Below are 19749 nucleotides of genomic sequence, written 5' to 3'. Positions count from 1 at the left end.
TGATATTCATAGTCTTACTCAAAGGTCTCTGAATATGTCATGTGTGTAATACCAATGCAAAATTTGGCACCATAGTCACTACCAGCAATATGTTTCAATAAGGTAATTTTCTTGCTGCCTAAGAGCATCAGCAGGGTGCAATCCTGAACAAAAACAGAGTATGACATCTTATTCAAGCATACATCTGGAAGACAAAACTATAGTTTATTAGAGGAAAATGGGATTTCAGGATTGTTTTGACAAATAGTAAGAATGGGCAGCTCAGTTTGCATACAGTACAGAGCTGAAATTTAAAGTGGCCCTTTTTCCTTGATAAGGTTTTGTTTTCTTTTTTCTCAAAAAAGCAGACTAATCAACAGTGAAAAATGCAGATATAGCACCATAAATATTTCAATATATGTCTGTTTAATGTTGCTGCTCTCCTCTCCCTTGAGATATGTTTACTGGCTATCTTACAAGTGATTGTTAGAAACTAGTCAACAGTGATACTGTTAGAGCTACTCTTGTAGATATATTCATTAAAAAGTGAATTCCAAATGCCAGTTTAGAGTGGATCATGGCCAGGCATAAATCTCCTTTTCTACCCCTTACCTCCTCACATCATTACCTTAAAAATCACCTTCATGTTTCAAAAATCCACCCCTCATATTGGAGATGCATTGACATTAGCTAATAATTTAATCAAATACGCTTTATAAGAGATTGTACAATATGTTATGCATCACCAATCATATATGTCATGTCTGTCTGTCCAAGTTAGATTGTAAGCTCTTCCGAGCAGGGACCATCTATGAATGTCAAAATGTACAGCACTGCATATGCCTTTTAGTAGTAGTAGTAGTAGTAGTAGTATGATATAACCATTTTGTTAATTATGCTAAGAGGTATGATTCATCACACTGGAGACCTATAGGACCAACACTTCATCATTTATTTCATTGTGCCTTATCTGTTAGAAGATACATATACCCCAGTGCATATCACAATAATCAATTTTTATATGATCCTCAGCAGGCTCCTGTTAGCTCTTGGGTGCTTGTGATCATGCCCACATGGCATGAGACATATCATCGCCGGATCTGAGATCAATATCATCTTTTTTGTGTGATTTTTTTTTTAAAATAAAATTTTGTTATGTGAAATATCCTTATAAATATTTTTAAACAGTGGACTTATCTTTTATAAATATTGCTGAGGGAGCGCCTCCACCGACACGATTATGTTTCAAAACTTTTTCTTCAGGGTCGAAGCTCCCGGCGAATATATCTAAAAATAATGATAAGCTTTAGAAACCTTTAGGCACACCAAAGGGTATGACCATATAACAGCCAAAAAGGTAAACATGTTAATATACAAATCGCTAATACAGGAATGCAAAAAGACTTAGGGCTCCTTTTACTAAGGTGTGCTAGTGTTTTTAGTGCGCACAAACTACGCGCTAAACGAAAAATACTAACACAAGCTCTATGGAGGCGTTAGCGTCTAGTGTGCGTGGCATTGTAGCGCACGCTAAGCGCGCGCTAAAACTGCTAGCGCACCTTAGTAAAAGGAGCCCTTACTATCCAGTGAAATTCATACCAGGGTTTTAAAGGCCTACATTTCAGGTGCCTAAGATTTTGGAGAATCGCACTTAACAGTGCCTAAGTTATTCTCCACCTATAAAAACGTCCACGTAGGTGCTAAGCACCATGCGATAGGCGCCTATCTTTTATAGAATCAGATAGGTACCTATCGCCCAATTAATTTTTTTTTCCAATTATTGAGGCTATTAAGGGTATTTTGCCAATTAAGTTAGGCGACCACAAAAAAGTATTAAAACATTTTCCATTATTTTTCCTGTTTTCTCATGCTAACCCATATGGTAAGGATGAATCATGAGTGTGGAAGCTTTAACCAGCTAGTGTGTCATGATTAACACATGATAAATGGCTAATGCTTAAATAGGAAGTGTTAAGTCAGGGGTGATCCTATAATGAGGCCAACTGAGGTGGCGGCCTCAGGTGGCACTGTTGAGGGAGTGGCATTATGCTGTCAGCCTGCCTACCTGCTGGTCATCTCTCTCTGCTGCTCCCCTTCCAGGTATCTAATGCTTTCACCCTTCTACCCCCATCATCATTTTTTCCATTCCATCTCTCGTCCCTCTCCCCCTCCCCCCACACCTACCTTCAATTTGTCATAATAGTTGCCAGGCGGCAGTAACAATTCACAGAGCTACCCTGATGTTGGTCCCAGCGTCTTCTCTCCATTGCGGCCTGCCCCAGTGGAAACAGGAAGTTGTTAGAGAGGGCGGGCTACAGTGAAAAGAAGACGCCGGGACTGCCAGCAGGGTAGCTCTTTTGAATCACTACTGCAACTCTTCAACTTTTATAACAACATGAAGGTAGATGCATCGGCGGGAAGTGGAATGGGAAAAATGCCGATCGGAGGGGAAAAGAATGAAAGCAAAAAACCTAATAGTTGAGGCAGCTCTTGTCCTACCTCCATTTTGGATGCTCAAGGGGTGGGGAGTGGGGGTGCCGGCTCATCCCTTGCCTCAGGCAACAGATTACCTTGAGCTGCTCCTGTGTTAAGTGTTCTGCATTAACATTCTATACACTCAAGATAATGGAAACATTAGCACATGACTTGAAAATAAAAGCGAAAACATCCTAAAAAAAAAGTACTGCATTAAATCTGGGCTTAGCATGTGAGAAAGTCCCACATTAGAACATGCAGTAAGCTCGGATTGTCCTGCAATTTAGTAAAACGACCACATAGCCGTTTGTCCAGCTATTGCTCTTTTACTTCCTCATCAAGGGATTGTGCAAAGTTGGTTTCTGCCAGGCCATGGAGGAACATAAATAATTTTTCTGCAATTTAGTGGTCCCTGCCACCCAGCTTTTTTTCATATACCTTGAGCAAGCTAAGTTTTCTAGCATTCACTTCATTGTATCTGAGCATAGTTTTATACTTAAACAGTTCTCCCACATTAAAAAAAAGAAAAGAAAAACCAAACAAAACTGAGATGATTTGCAAAGCTTCATCACTTTTCATGGGTCAGAAGTTATTGATGTCTGTCTTGAGAAATCCCATTGCAATCCATACTCTACATTCATACTGCTGTTTGTGCATATTCAGAATTCACATAGCCACAAATAGGAAATGTCAGCAGCAAACTGGAGGCTGACAGCAGGAAAGAAAAGGATGCACACTAGGAGAAATGACACTGACGGATTCTTTTACATAGGTCTGCTTGCTGATGTGAGTGATTTTAGACCAACAGAACTTTGTAAACTGATTTACCAGCTTCTCTTTTCTTTTTCTCCATGTAATGCATTTTTCATGAAACATAACATTGGGCACTCACACTACTGCACTCTTTAGAACACTTAGGAACTCTATGAGCGTCGGGAGCAGCGTTGGGCCATTCAGCGCAACTCTCTATGCTACAAACTGCTAGCACACTTTGATAGAAGAGGCCCTTAAGCCACAAACCTGTTGCAATAAAACACATAACAGTTTTATAATCGTGTTGGGAAATACTTGGCCATACCTTTATTTATTTTAACAAAATTCAAATAACAGTGCAATTCCATTTTCACCCTTTTTCCTAGGCAGCCCCAACTCTCCTCTTACCCATCGGCTAATCGATTATGACCTAGCTGCCCTGTCTTGCCAAATCACAGTAAACCATGTTCAATTCCAAATATTCCATATGGAAGACCAGCGGTGTCGCCTGGCCTCATACCTATCTGTGGCAGTGTTGCACACAATATTCAGCCTCAAGGTACCTGTTACATCCCTCCCTAAATTGGTTACCTGGAAGGACCCCTAGTCTTGTTGGTTACCTTAATCCCCCAGTGGCCACTTACCCCCCCCCCCCCATTCATCGTCCAAGGATGTGATAGTGATAGTAGATACCAGGCTCTATGACTAGGGTTACCATATTGCTCCAGAAAAAGGAGGATGGATTGAGACATCTGAGTTTTATTTCTATTTAAATGGAAGTAAGGAGGACAGACTGAGACATCTGTAGCTATATAGTAACCCTATCTGTGACAGCTTCAGATATTATGACCATTCCAGAAAAATCAGCAAACAAATGGATGGAGTAGCTTAGTAGTCAATGCTGTGAACAGTAAACATCTATGGAAAAAGAGTCTGTTCTTCAATCCAGCACCTTCAGGCAGAAGGGCTGCAGGACAGAGGCAGCAAACTACAGACCAGTGAGTCTCACGTCTATAATGTGTAAACTCATGGAAACACTGATCAAACAGAATCTTGACACAATCCTAGACGAAGAAAAACTGCGTGATCCACACCAACATGGGTTCACCCAGGGCAGATTCTGCCAATCTAATCTGATTAGCTTTTTTGACTGGGTTACTAGACAACTGGACGCCGGAGAGTCACTGGACGTGGTATATTTGGACTTCAGTAAAGCATTTGATAGCGTCCCTCACCGAAGATTACTGAACAAGCTGAAATCGATAGGATTAGGAGACACTCTAACTACATGGGTTGGGGATTGGCTGAGCGGTAGACTTCAGAAGGTGGTGGTGAACGGTACCACATCCGAAGCATCGGACGTGATCAGCGGAGTGCTGCAGGGCTCGGTCCTGGGCCCGATTCTATTTAACTTATTCATAAGAGATATGACGCAAGGACTTAAAGGAAGGGTATCACTGTTCGCCGACGATGCCAAATTTTGCAACATAGTAGGCAAAAGCTTATTACCTGATAATATGGCACACGACCTACTGTTGCTGGAACAATGGTCAACTACTTGGCAGCTAGGCTTCAATGCTAAAAAATGCAAGATAATGCACCTGGGTAAGAGAAACCCGCGTAGAACTTATGCACTAAATGGTGAGACCTTGGATAGGACCACGGCGGAACGCGATCTAGGGGTGATCATTAGTGAGGACATGAAGGTTGCTAATCAAGTGGAAAAGGCTTCCTCCAGGGCAAGACAAATGATGGGGTGTATCCGCAGAGGTTTCGTCAGCAGGAGACCTGAAGTTATGATGCCGTTATACAGATCCATGGTGAGGCCTCACTTAGAGTACTGTGTTCAGTTTTGGAGACCACACTACCGAAAGGACGTGCTGAGAATCGAGTCAGTTCAGCGAACGGCCACCAGGATGATCTTGGGGCTCAAGGATCTCACGTATGAAGAAAGACTAAAAAAATTGCGGCTGTACTCACTTGAGGAAAGAAGAGAACGGGGAGACATGATTGAAATGTATAAGTACATCACGGGACGTATCGAGTCAGAAGAAGATATCTTCTGGCTCATGGGACCCTCGACCACCAGAGGGCATCCGCTGAAAATCAGGGGAGGGAAGTTTCATGGCGACTCCAGGAAATACTTCTTCACCGAAAGAGTGGTGGATCATTGGAACAGACTCCCACTCCAGGTGATAGAGGCCAGCAGCGTGATGGATTTTAAGAGAAAATGGGATACTCACGTGGGATCTTTAAGGGAGTGAATTCAGGGGAGGGGATACTTGGAATGGGCAGACTTGGTGGGCTATAGCCCTTTTCTGCCGCTTTTTTTCTATGTTTCTATGTTTCTAAGAGGTTGGGAGCTCAGCTACTGAAGCTTGCTGGTTGGGTTACCAGATGTCCAGATTTCCCCGAGGACATGTCCAGGAGTCTGGATGGCTTTTCAAAACCCAGCACTTTATTCGGGTTTTGAAAAGCTTCCTCGAAATCGCGTTGGGCAGGAGGACATCTACGCATGCACAGATGCTCTCTTGCCCAATGAGAGCAGACAGTGGGGTGGGGGGCTTCACCGAGGGGGAATGTGGCTGGAATGGGTGCAACTGGGAGGGCCTGTGGGTGGATCTAGGGGTCTGGATTTTACTAAAGTAAAATCTGGTAACCCTATTGCTGGTGAACTATGGAATGACACAAATGAAAAGACAGTACAACCCCAAGGGATTCTGAAGAAAACAAAAAGCAGATGGATTGCAGGACTAAGGTACAAAGTAAGATCTATATCTCTCTTTTTTTCCTTGCACACAGTGAGAGGGCAGCTGCTTACCCAACAGGCAAGAAACCAAGCCTGAGCCAATAGGAAGGGCCATGAGACAGTGGAAGCAGGAATCATGTGATCAGAGGAAACCAATAAGTGTAGAACTACAGCTTTCAGGAAGTATGTCAACCTAGCTATACCATCAAAAAAAGTTTTGAGTCTGCAAAGTGTTTTTTCATGTTGTGGTCCAGAAGAGTGGAATAAGCTCCCATCTTATATTAAACATTAAAAAAATTTGGATGTCTTTAAGAAATTATTAAAACAACATCTGCTTTGTTGTATGAAATACACAGTTTGAGATGATGGGCGTTGGAAACCTGAGTTGTATTAGGTTGTTTGAGATTGATCTTTGGCATAGGAGCAGTGTTTGGTGATGTTATTATTGCCAGGCTTCTATTTTATGTAGAATTTCAGTTATGTAAGATGTTTGTGAAATGTTTAAGATGTTTGTGAAGATCTATTATGTGTGTGCTGTTGTACTTTGCCTTGTAAAAGGCAGATTATAAATAAACAAACCATAAACCTAACTTGCACACCTCTAAAATGGAGGCAGATCAATATTTTTGGTTTGAAATTATCCCTGAACTCTCAGAATTTAAGAATGAGCTTAGAAATCTTTTTTTTTTTTTTAAGATTACAGATGTACAGATTAAAAGTAACTTTCAATATCTCATTTACTTATTGTTATGAGTAAGCACTGTATTGTTTACAGTAGAGGAGGCGGCAAATGGTTAAAGCAGCAGACTGAGATCCAATGAAGCCTAGTTTACTGGTAAGGTAGCAGAGAGGAAAGCTTTATGTGGGACCCCTGAGAGGAAGAGATAGAATGCCCAGGTGAGCCCCCAAACAACCACACTCCATTTCCCTGAGATTTTGATGTCAGTCAGACCTTAAGGGTCTGAGAGAATGTTTGAGCTCCATAAATGTTTCTGATTGGTATGGCTATTTCAATGTTTCAATTGTTCATATACTTTCAGAGCAGAACAAATTTACAGTTCGGGGAGTCTACCCATACTCTCCTTCTTATATGTTCCTATATAGGGCTATTGCCTGCTTTGGTACAAATTGAAGGGGGCAGACAAGCACTCTGGAGAAGGAGGAGTTAAAAACCTGGAATGGATTCCTTCTGCATGACTCATGATTATAAGGAGAATGATACACCTATCTATTGGAAAAGATATTAGCAAGATAAAAGCCTAATCTCTTTTTGGGAGCACTCCCTCACTGGGTCACTTTAAATGAATGTTAGCTGGACTACTGAGCCAGGAGGTCAGGGTCCAGCTAGAGACACTGAAAACCCCAAAGAAAGAATAGAAGAAGGAGTCCCAGAACAATTGTGAAGCCTATGCCTGCAGTGTTTGAAGATAGGTCAAGGTAAGAAAATTAAAGTATACAGGTACAAGTGAGAATTCTAAAAAAGTGGATCTGCTGGGAAATGGGCACCATGAGTGTTAACAAGTTTGAATTTAGTGAAGCTGGGCTTTGGGGAACATGAGAGACTAAAGTTATTTTTCTGTGTAAGACTGAGTTTCATTTGAATTCTGCCTATGTTTGCATATCAGATCTGTGACAATAGCAGACCTTAGATATCTTTTGGCTAATAATTTTTTTAAAAATATTTCCTCGACTGATCCTGTCTGCTGAGTGCATCTGTGAAGATTCCAAGCCTGACCACCACTCATCCTACTTCAGTATGACTGTGAAAAGAACTACCGTATTTTCTCGCATATAACGCGTGCGTTATACGTGGTTTTTACAAACCACGCATACCCTTGCGCGTTATACGTGTGAGCGCGTTGTACAAAAATTTTTTTTACATAGTTTCCCGCCCCCGACGCCCGATTCATCACTCGGAAGAAGCGCTCGCACTCCCACCCCGAAGGACTGCTCGCACCCCCACCCGAAGGACCGCTCGCACCCCCACAGCCTCCCCCCCTCCCCCATGGAGAAGCTGTCTACCTTGTTTCCGGATGCCAGCCCAGCTGCTTCCTCTACCGGTGGTCCTGCCCCTTCTCAGAGCCCTGTGCTGCGCTGCTTCCTCTTCAGGCGGTCCCGCCCTTTCTCTGATGTCAGAGAAAGGGTGGGACCGCCGGAAGAAAAAGCAGCGCAGCAGGGCTCAGAGAAGGGGCGGGACCACCGGCAGAGAAAACAGCTGGGCTCGCTGGCATCCGGAAACAAGGTAGACAGCTTCTCCATGGGGGAGGGGGGGGGAGGCTGTGGGGGTGCGAGCGGTTCTTCGGGTGGGGGTGCGAGCGGTCCTTCGGGGTGGGAGTGCGAGCGCTCCTTCGGGGTGGGGGTGCGAGCGGTCTTTCAGGGTGGGGGTGCGGGTGCGTGCGAGCGGTCCTTTGGGGTGGGGGTGCGAGTGGTCCTGTGGGGGGGTGAATCGGACGTCGGGGGGGCATCAGGCTTTCAGGGTAGGGACAGGACTTCAAGGAGGAAAGGAGAGTCGGGGCGGGCGAAAACAGAGTCGGGGTCTCCAGAGGAGAGTCGGGGCGTGCGAAAGGAGAGTCGGGCAGCATGCGCGGTATACGGGTGTGCGCGGTATATAAAAATTTATGTACATAAATATGTGTTTTTTGCGCGCTATACCCGTGTGCGCGTTTTACACGGGTGCGCGTTATCTATGTGAAAATACGGTAGTGTTGTATGATTTTGAGTCTTGTAATTGCCTATGTAATGATATATCTGAAGTAGAAGAGCTGTGTTTATTAGTCTGAGGGCTAGTCTAGGACAATGTGACATTGACAGATGGCATACAGTAGAGTAGTAGACTAATTGTGGACTAATGTAAGAGTAAGTCTGAAAGCAACTAGAAATCTGTTTGCATGCAAATGTGATAGTTTCCTATCCGGTGCTGTGGAAATGTGCAACTGTGAAAACTGTTAGTTCTCTGTGAGCAGGGTAGGATTAACCAATAGGCTAAGTAGGCACATGCCTAGGGCCCGAAATGGTCAGGCGGCCTGATGAAGGAGGGCATCAACATTGTTTTTCCAATTGGCGATGGGCCCCTCCAGCATCATTCGGCAATGTGGGCCCCACCCCGATCGGCAACGAGGCCCCCCAAATCGACGGAAAGTAAGACAAGCAAGCAACGCGGGTAAGAAAGGCAACAGGAACTGTAATTGTGCAAGCGGTGCTGCCTACCCAAAGCTTCCCTCTGACGCAGCTTCCTGTTTCCACCTGAGTGCATGGTGGGGTATGGCGGGGCAGGGTGCCAGTGTACTTGTGTGCCTAGGGTGCCCTTGATGAATTAATCCTGCCCAGGATTAATTCGTCAAGGGCCCCTAGGCACACAAGTACACTGGCACCTTGTGAGGAGAAGCAAAATACAACATATTGGTGAGTAAAGGTGAAGGAAAGTTGCTGAATATACATTTGATCAGTGACCACGTTGACAACTATTCTTTTAGATTTAGGACTGCTATTCCAACAGGCACAAATCTAAACACGATTGCTTTTCCTGCAGTAATCCTATAAAATGGGAGCCAACATTTAAGCACCAAATATGTGCACAGATCATTAGAATACTGGCATATATGCACACACATGTGTGTGCATGAATGCCAAAATTACCACTAACTACTACTCTCTCTCTATAGAAAAAAAAAAAAGAGGCACCAACATGTGATGGCGTGTAGTTTGAAGGTGGGCATACACTTAGGCAGAGTCTGGATGAACAAATGTAAATTATAGAATACTAGAATTTACATGCGTATTTAAGCAATTTAGGTATGAGCAATTACGGCATTTCTAAGGATGGTACAACTGTTCCTCCATAAATTATAAACTCTGTATTGCTAGGTACCACACTTTTGGGCACTTAAATATAGGTACGCTGTTATAGAATTGTTCTTTTAGTTGCAGCATGTTGCTGAATGCCATTTCAAACTGGGTCTCTGTGGGAAGGTTCCTGCTGAGAGCAGATCCAGCTTACTCCATGTGTCCACTACTTCCAATCTAGCAGCCACTAGTAGGTTGACAATAAACAGTTTTTATTGGTTCCCTAAATTTATTGGGATTATGAGCACCAGAAAGCTTTTGGGATTCAACAGGAAGCCTATATCCATTACGGTATCCCCACCAAACATGAAAAAAATGTACCCACCCATCCACATTATCTGCCAAATTTCTGTCCATTTTGAAGATTTAATGTAATCTGGTTGGGGTTAAGTACCATTTATATACAGCTGTGTAACCATTTTTGATCAGACTAAAAGATATTAAGTCCTTGGTGATTGCAATTTCCTACTACTACTCAACATCTAATGTTATAATTGGGTCTATCTTCCACTTCAAAATATGTGTGGTCTTTTTTTTTTAATTTGAGGATTAATAGAATATACATTTTAGAGATTAACCCCTTACACCCAGATTCTTTATACAATGTGAATCAAAGCTGCATGCACAATGCAATTAATTGATGTTAACAATAATTGGGATTTGCATAAGCATCTGTCTTTGCTCTTTTCTATAAAACCAGGTTCCTAAATCCCCTAGTATTCACTTCAGAAGGGCGCATGGTCAGGGAGGAGTGCAGCATTCTGAAAAGTTGTATGAGATTTTAGAGAATAGCACCCTTTCTCTGCCCAAACGCCATGAGCAGGGCATCAGCATTTAAACCAGGTTTCCACTGGCATAAATACCAGTGTTCAATTTTGGGTGTGAGATTTAGATCTAAGCACTGTTTTGTAAAAGTCATTCAACTCAGAGCACCCTGTATAGAATAGCGATGTCTACTGATTTTTTTCTAGCACTGATTTTTGAGTTCCATGTATAGGATTCCTTCCTTAGTATCTCGTGTGTTATTACACAGACCCTCAAATCCCATTTTATTCCTTAAGAGTTCCTCTTTAACTTCTTTTCCATTTATGTAGTGCTTATGTTACTGATTGGTATCATATGCCAATGAAATCCTCAAATGTTACTGATTGGTATCATATGCCAATGAAGTGTTCGTGTAGCTGAATGATATACCGTATTTTCACGCATATAACGCGCGCGTTATACGCGTTTTTACCTACCGCGCATACCCCTCGCGCGTTATATGCGTGAGCGCGGTATACAAAAGTTTTTAAAACATAGTTCCCACCCCGCCCGACGCCCGATTCACCCCCCCAGCAGGACCACTCGCACCCCCACCCCGAACGACCACTCGCACGCGCTCCCACCCGCACCCGCATCCACGATCGGAGCAAGAGGGAGCCCAAGCCCTCTTGCCCGGCCGACTCCCCGACGTCCGATACATCCCCCCCCCCCGGCAGGACCACTCGCACCCCCACCCCGAACGACCGCTCGCACGCGCTCCCACCCGCACCCGCATCCACGATCGGAGCAAGAGGGAGCCCAAGCCCTCTTGCCCGGCCGACTCCCCGACGTCCGATACATCCCCCCCCCCCGGCAGGACCACTCGCACCCCCACCCCGAACGACCGCTCGCACGCGCTCCCACCCGCACCCGCATCCACGATCGGAGCAAGAGGGAGCCCAAGCCCTCTTGCCCGGCCGACTCCCCGACGTCCGATACATCCCCCCCCCCGGCAGGACCACTCGCACCCCCACCCCGAAGGACCGCCGACTTCCCGACAATATCGGGCCAGAAGGGAGCCCAAACCCTCCTGGCCACGGCGACCCCCCTAACCCCACCCCGCACTACATTACGGGCAGGAGGGATCCCAGGCCCTCCTGCCCTCGACGCAAACCCCCCTCCCCCCCAATGACCGTCCCCTCCCAAGAACCTCCGACCGCCCCCCAGCCGACCCGCGATCCCCCTGGCGACCCCCACGACCCCCCCACCCCCCTTCCCCGTACCTTTGGTAGTTGGCCGGACAGACGGGAGCCAAACCCGCCTGTCCGGCAGGCAGCCAACGAAGGAATGAGGCCGGATTGGCCCATCCATCCTAAAGCTCCGCCTACTGGTGGGGCCTAAGGCGCGTGGGCCAATCAGAATAGGCCCTGGAGCCTTAGGTCCCACCTGGGGGCGCGGCCTGAGGCACATGGGCCCAACCCGACCATGTGCCCTCAGGCCGCGCCCCAGGTGGGACCTAAGGCTCCAGGGCCTATTCTGATTGGCCCACGCGCCTTAGGCCCCACCAGTAGGCGGAGCTTTAGGATGGATGGGCCAATCCGGCCTCATTCCTTCGTTGGCTGCCTGCCGGACAGGCGGGTTTGGCTCCCGTCTGTCCGGCCAACTACCAAAGGTACGGGGAAGGGGGGTGGGGGGGGTCGTGGGGGTCGCCAGGGGGGTCGCGGGTCGGCTGGGGGGGCGGTCGGAGGTTCTTGGGGGGGCGGTCGTTGGGGGGGAGGGGGGTTTGCGTCGAGGGCAGGAGGGCCTGGGATCCCTCCTGCCCGTAATGTAGTGCGGGGTGGGGTTAGGGGGTCGCCGTGGCCAGGAGGGTTTGGGCTCCCTTCTGGCCCAACTACCAAAGGTACGGGGAAGGGGGGGTGGGGGGGTCGTGGGGGTCGCCAGGGTGGTCGCGGGTCGGCTGGGGGGGCGGTCGTTGGGGGGAGGGGGGTTTGCGTCGAGGGCAGGAGGGCCTGGGATCCCTCCTGCCCGTAATGTAGTGCGGGGTGGGGTTAGGGGGTCGCCGTGGCCAGGAGGATTTGGGCTCCCTCCTGGCCCGATATTGTTGGGGAATCGGCGGTCCTTCGGGGGGAGGGATGTATCGGACGTCGGGGGGGGGGCATCAGGCTTTCAGGATGGGGACAGACCTTCAAGGGGGGACAGTGCACGGAAGTCAGGGGGGGTGAATGGAGAGTCGGGACAGCGCACGGAAAGTCAGGGCGGGCGAAAGGAGCGTCGGGCAGCATGCGCGGTATACCCGTGAGCGCGGTATACCAAAGTTTTTGTAAATATCATCGTGATTTCTGCGCGCTATACCCGTGTGCGCGTTTTATACGGGTGCGCGTTATTTGCGTGAAAATACGGTAATTTCAAGTTTAGAACTGACAACCTCCTGTCTTAGGGGTCTCCTATTCCAGATAAATCAGATCAGTTATTTTATGTAGTTTAAATAATCCAGAATGGATTTCAGTAGGGAATGCCTGAAATAACTAAGGGATTAAGGGATTGGAAATTTGCAGTTATACATCCACACTCAAAGCAGTTTACATACAGGTACTTCAAGCATTGGGATTCCCAAGGTGCACTTGGAGGGTCTTAAGACATCCCTGATTGGCTTAGGGCTTTAGGCCTTTTCCAGTGCATCCCAAGATGCACTCAGAGGAGGAAGAGCCAGCACTATTGGCAGGAGGGAGTGGGCATCCCTCCTGCTGATGTTTCATACAAAGGTATGGGGATGTGTGGGGATGTTGTGGGGGGGACTGGGTGAATGTTGGAGTATGTGGGGGGTATTGAGTGTGGCAGGAGGGGGTTTCTATTTCAAGGGGGAATTGGAGGATCGGTGGGTGGAAGGGAGGGAGAAAGGAAATGGCCGGTCCAATGTTTAGGATAGTGTTGCAGTCGATGGTATTATCTGGTTTTGATTACTGTAGTGTTACTCTCTGAGAGAGTATTTTTATTGTATTTTTACTGCTTATTTGTATTTGAGCCTTAGGCTTTTCTGTTCTTCCTGTTGCCCTGTTGTTGTACCCTTTCTAATAAAAATAATTACAACCCCCCCAAAAAAAAACTGTAGTGTTTTTGTGTGCGTTATAGGTGGCCCAGAATTTGGTGGTAAGATCGTTGTTCAAACTGGGAAGATGTGAACATGTGACTGACTCTTTTATATAAAGCTATATTGGTTGAAGGTAAGGGACAGGATACGTTGTATGTTATTGGTAAACGTCTTCATGTGCCTTCAGAAGTTGGCCTCCAAGCATCTGGTCCAGAGTATCGTGCCACATGAGTCAGCTCGCTTGTTTCAGTCTACTGAGCATTTGGACTTGTCTGTCCCATCTGTGCAGGACTTGAGGCTTTCAACATTTATGAATAGTGTTTTTCACTGCAATGGCCCCAGGGAATGGAACAACCTTCCAGACTATATCTGCCATCAGCAGAATTTACAGAACTTTAAAAAAATATTGAAAAAACATTTGTTCTGTACGATGAAATATGGGGTATGAGAGTGCTTGAGGAAGCAGTAGTGGTGACTGTTGAGTACAGAGTGCGGGTCACTGTTGTATTCCTTGGTCTGTTTTGTGTTATTGGTTTTAATGATACTCGTCATGGTAGTGACTTGTATATCATACGCATTTATTATATTCTGATGTATTCTGATGCTTGCTGTTGAAGCAATTTGTATGTTACTTGCATTTTTATACTTGTATGTAAGAGCGTATTTTGGTTAAAGTGAGGGTTGTGTTGATGTGATTTGTATGTTAAATGTAATGTATTATTTTGTATGTAAAATTGTTACTCGCCTCGGATAAGGGCGGGAGATAAATAACCAAACGAACAAACAAATGAGGATCTCCTTGCTGGTTCAGCTGTTCACAGAAGGGAAATCCCCGATCAGCTGAGCTGGCAGGACTTCCCAAAGTTGCAATTTTGGGGACTCTTGCTGACTCAGCTGATCAAGAATTCCTTCTCCAATCAGCTGATGGCAGGCCCTGGTGTGATTCTCTAAGAGGCGCCGTTGCATGATTGACATGTGATCAGCGGCCATTTTTAAGCTGGCTGCCGACTTCGGCACCAGTTAGAAAATCCGGGGTAAATGCTTTTAATTTGCTCTTGTTAACTTTAAAGCCATCAACTGTACTAGATTGTTCTTTTAGGGTTTCCACAACTGGCATCTTGTTTATTGCAGGTTTCTGGGTCTTGCTGTGTCTTGTCAGGAAGAACCAACGTTTTAGCCATCATGCTGTAGCTTTCCTCAGGGTATGCTGTGAGGTCTACAGTTTGTCTTTAAATAGTAGGTCCTCCAGCCTGGTTGGTTTGAGCTTAAAGTGAATGAGGCAGGAAAATCTGTTGGTCACCAATCTGAATTTTTGTTAAAAACCATGATTGCTTGTAGCTCCCCAAATAACAGCTTAAACTGAAGACCTTTCTGAAGATTCTCACAATGAGTTGCTGAAGCAGTGGAGATTGGAGATAAGAAATATGTTTATTGTTAAAAGCCATTTATGATATTATCATAGCGCCATGATAGAATAAAATTTTAAGGGAAGCGAATTCCTGAAATGGATGCTATTTTCATTTTATAAAACACATAAAAGTGATTTTAAAATGGAAACAAAAACTAATTCAGAACAAAGCAGAGGGACTGATAAATGAAAAATATCAGCTGATAGAAGACAGCTTTGATGTTCTGATGCAGCAGCTAATTGGGTTTTCTGTTGGCAGTGGCGTACCTAGGGTATGTGGCACCCGGGGCCCATCATTTTTTGACACCCCCCCCCTATGTAAAAAAATATTTTTTGTAATGACCATGAAACAGAATAAATGGTCAGAATAGAAACAGGCAGTGAAAATTTTTCTTATATTCCAAACATAACATAACATAAATTATGTCTGAATTGTCATGACATCAGAAGTACATATGGAGTAGTTGCAGGTGATGCTTGGGACAGTTCTGATTGTGTTAGTTCGGTTTTTATGTGTTTTTTGAATAGAAGGGTTTTTATTTCTTTTTGAAGGTTTTGCAGTCTGTGGTCGATGTCAATTGGTTGTAGAGTTGGGGGTCGAGTGTTGCAGCTCGAATGGCTAGGAGGTTGTCGAACAGTTTTTTTCTTTTGACGTTTTTGGTTGGAGGGTGTGTGAATGGTGCGTGAGTTCTCCTATGTCTGTTTGAAGTGGATTGAATTATTATTATTATTAGCTGAAGAAATTAGTAAACCCCCCCCCCCATTCCACACACATTAATTCTCTTCCATTTTTGTTCCCATTATAAAAAACACTGATAAGTTCCCAGAAAAAAAATACATTAAAATAAGAAGTGAAAACAAAGGCCCCTACAGATGAGAACATAACATAAGAATAGCCTAACTGGGTCAGACCAATGGTCCATCATGCCCAGTAGCCCATTCTCATGGTAGCCAATCCAGGACACTAATACCTGGTCAAAACCCAAAGAGTAGCAACATTCCATGCTACCGATCCAGGGCAAGCAGACACTTCCCCCATGTCTTAATAACAGATTATGGACTTTTCCTCCAGGAATTTGTCCAAATCTTTCTTAAAACCAGCTACACTATCTGCTTTTACCATAACTTCTGGCCACTTCATTTTTAAGTTTAGATCTTTCCTTTCAAACAGAGACCTTGCTAGATGTCAAATACAGCACAAGGTAACTTCACATGGACTTAGCTGTGCAGGAAATGTGAATCTCCTCATACACCCACCATATAGTGCAAAATGTGCAAAGGTCTGTTTTTTTCTTTCGATCACTACATAGCCTAATGCCACACAAGCAGCGCTGTTACAAACATATTCTGTAGGTCAATGCTAAGGATAACAAAGTTTCCTTCCTTGGACCAGAAGGAGATAAACCACTGGAAGAGATCCCAAAACAACACCCAAAGACCCACTCAGTGTGTGAACCAGTTGAGTGGAGTGGACTAACTGGGGGGTGGAAATGGGCCCGGAGTTTGCTCAGCAGAATTTCCCAGACCACCTCTTCCTCTCAACACATTGACACGCTGCCACCATCACCACTAGGAACACCTCACTGGGTAGGCCAGCTATGCTATAAACTTTATAAAACACATTATTATATTTTCTTATAAAGCACATATTTTAACTGAACTCTCTGACATCCTCAGCCTTTCCATTCACAAAAATAGAAGGAAGAAAAGTTCCCATTTCCTGCTGTCTCATGTCCCCGGCCTATACAATATTTTTTTTTCTGCAGACCCTTCAAAAGTCTGACCAAATCCTCGTTTCACTTGCATTATAAAGTACTGAGGATGCCATCTCTCCCCAATCCCAGGTCCTAAAGTCTAAGACAGTAGCGCAAACTAATGCTGCCAGATACAGGAAAAAAAATTTTGATTCGATTCAGCCCTATTGAATTGGTTTTTCAATTCGATTTTCCTGCCAAGTTGGGTGATTTTTTTCAAAACTCCTGGTGGGTTTTATAGCTTTTTCACCCCCTTTGGCTTCTCCTAACCACACTGGCGCTGTGGTGTAAATAAAATAAAGAAACAAAAAGGACTTTTCCTCTCTCTGTTAAATCCTAGCTCACGTTTGCAGTCCAACACCAGCTCTGGCAGGATACACATTTCAAATCTGACATATTATAATCACAAAACAGAAAATAAAATTAATTTTTCTACCTTTTGTTGTCTGGTTATATTTCAAATCTTTTTGGTCCAAGGCTCTGGTTTTCTTCTGATAACTTGCTTGCCAGGGTCTCCTTCTTTCTGCATGCTAACCATCCATCTGCCAACTCTGTCCTCCCTTTCCATTTCCCTTCCCTTCCCAGGAAGTCTGGTATCTTTCCTTTTTTTCATCTCCCTCCACAGATCCACCTTTTCTTAAATACCCTTTCATCCGGCATCTCTCCCTCCTTCCCCACCACCCCAGAGTCCACCATCTCTCCCTTTCTTTTCCTAATTACCCTCCTATCCAGTAACTCTATCCCTCCTCCACACCATCCCTTGTGTCCAATTTCTCTCCCTTTCTGTTCCTTCCTGCCTAAATCCCTATGGTCCATCATCTCTCTCCCTCTCCTCTATTTTCAGATCCATTATTTCTTCCCCCCCCCCCAAAGTTTGGCATATGCACGTCTCTTTGAACACCCCCTTCCCTCCGTGTACTTCTAAATCATGGTCCCCCCCAAAGGCCTGTCCCCCCTTAAAGGTCTGCCTGTCCCCCCCTTGTAGGCCTGCACCCCCCTTGAAGGCCTGTCCCATTCCCCTTGTAGGCCTGTCCCCCCCCTTGAAGGCCCTGCCTGCCTGTCCCCCCCTTGAAGGTCTGCACCCCCCGAAGGCCTGCACCCCCACGTAGGCCTGTCCCCACCTTGAAGGCCTGCCTGCCTGCCTTTCCCCCCATTGAAGGCCCTTTCCCCCACCTTGAAGGTCTGCACCCCCCCGAAGGCCTGTCCCCCCCTTGGAAGGCCTGTCCCACCCCCTTGTAGGCCTGTCCCCCCCCCTTGTAGGCCTGTCCCCCCCTTGATAGGCCTGCCTGCCTGCCTTTCCCCCCCTTGAAGGCCTGTCTCCCCCTTGAAGGCCTGCACCCCCCTTGAAGGTCTGCCACCTCCCCCCCGAAGGCCTGTCCCCCCCTTGAAGGCCTGTCCCACCCCCTTGTAGGCCTGTCCCCCCCTTGTAGGCCTGTCCACCCCCTTGAAGGCCTGCCTGCCTTTCCCCCCCTTGAAGGCCTGTCCCCCCCCTTGAAGGCCTGCACCCCCTTGAAGGTCTGCACCCCCCCAAAGGCATACACCCCCCCCGAAGGCCTGCACCCCCCCCTGAAGGCCCTGCCTGCCCCCCCTTGAAGGCCTGCACCCCTTGTAAGGTCTGCACCCCCCCCCCGAAGGCCCGTCCCCCCTTGAAGGCCTGCCTGCCTGTCACCCCCCCCCCCTTGAAAGCCTGCCTGCCTGCCCGCCCGCCCGCCCGCCCCACCCTGAAGGCCTGATGCCCCGAACCACCCCGAAGGACCGCTCGCCCCCCTGGCCTCCCCGCACCACCTATGAAGCAGCCGCAGCAGGATCGCAAAGTCAGCGTCAGCGATCCCTGCACTGCTTTGTGCGCCACGGTCCCGCCCCTCCTCTGACGTCAGAGGAGGGGCGGGATCGCAGCGCAGGGATCGCTGACGCTGACTTCGCGATCCTGCTGCGGGCTTCTTCACAGGTGGTGCAGGAAGGTCAGTGGGGCGAGCGGTCCTTCGGGGGTGGGGGGGACTGAACGGCAAGGCCGGGAGCACCCCCTTAGGGCTGGCACCCGGGGCGCACCGCCCCCCCGCCCCTCCCTAGGTACGCCACTGTCTGTTGGTTCCTCATATTATCTCTTATTTAGAACACAGTAGAGTATAGATAGAATGTTTTATTGTTGATTACCTTTATAAACTAGGCTTAAATTATGAGAAGGTTGACATTAAGGGCTCCTTTTACTAAGGTGTGCTAGCGTTTTTAGTGCACTCATGAAATTACCACGCGGTACGCTTCTAGAATAACGCCAGCTCAATGCTGGCGTTAAAATCTAGCGCACGCAGCAATTTAGCATGCGCTATTCTGCACATTAGGGCCCTAACACACCTTAGTATAAGGAGCCCTAAATGTGATTTCACCAGTCAGAAGTGCTCCTGGCCAGTTAACTTGCCTGTTCCAAACTAACTGGTCATTTTCAGCAGCACGTAACCTACTGTGCTGTGCTAGTTACTGTAAAAGAGTAACTAGTTACCGTTATTAGTTACATGGATAAAAAGTAACTAGTTACTTAATTCAGTTACTCTTCACTAAATGTAAATAGTTACTGTACTAGTTACAAAAAAAATTAACTAGGTACAGTAAAACCTTGGATTACAAGTAACTTGGCTTGCAAGTGTTTTGCAAGACAAGCAAAACATTTGATTAAATTTCAACTTGATATACAAGCAATGTCTTGCAATACAAGTACATACAGTATACACACATCACAACTGAGCCGATGGTTCTTCTCTCTCTGATGCTGCAAGAGTGTAGCGACTATTATGAATGAAGGGGGGGGGAGGGTTTGCTGCTGTTTTGATATATATTGTGATTTTGAGATGATATATAGTTTAAGAAATTAAATGGAGCTAGTTTCGTCACCGGATATGTTCTAAGGGCTGAAAACCACATTGAGGTCTGTGGTTGTTTGATGTATTGTAATTGTGATGAA

This window comes from Geotrypetes seraphini, chromosome 2 (genome assembly GCF_902459505.1).
Source record: "Geotrypetes seraphini chromosome 2, aGeoSer1.1, whole genome shotgun sequence".
NCBI lineage: Eukaryota > Metazoa > Chordata > Amphibia > Gymnophiona > Dermophiidae > Geotrypetes > Geotrypetes seraphini.
This window is presented reverse-complemented; position numbering follows the sequence as displayed.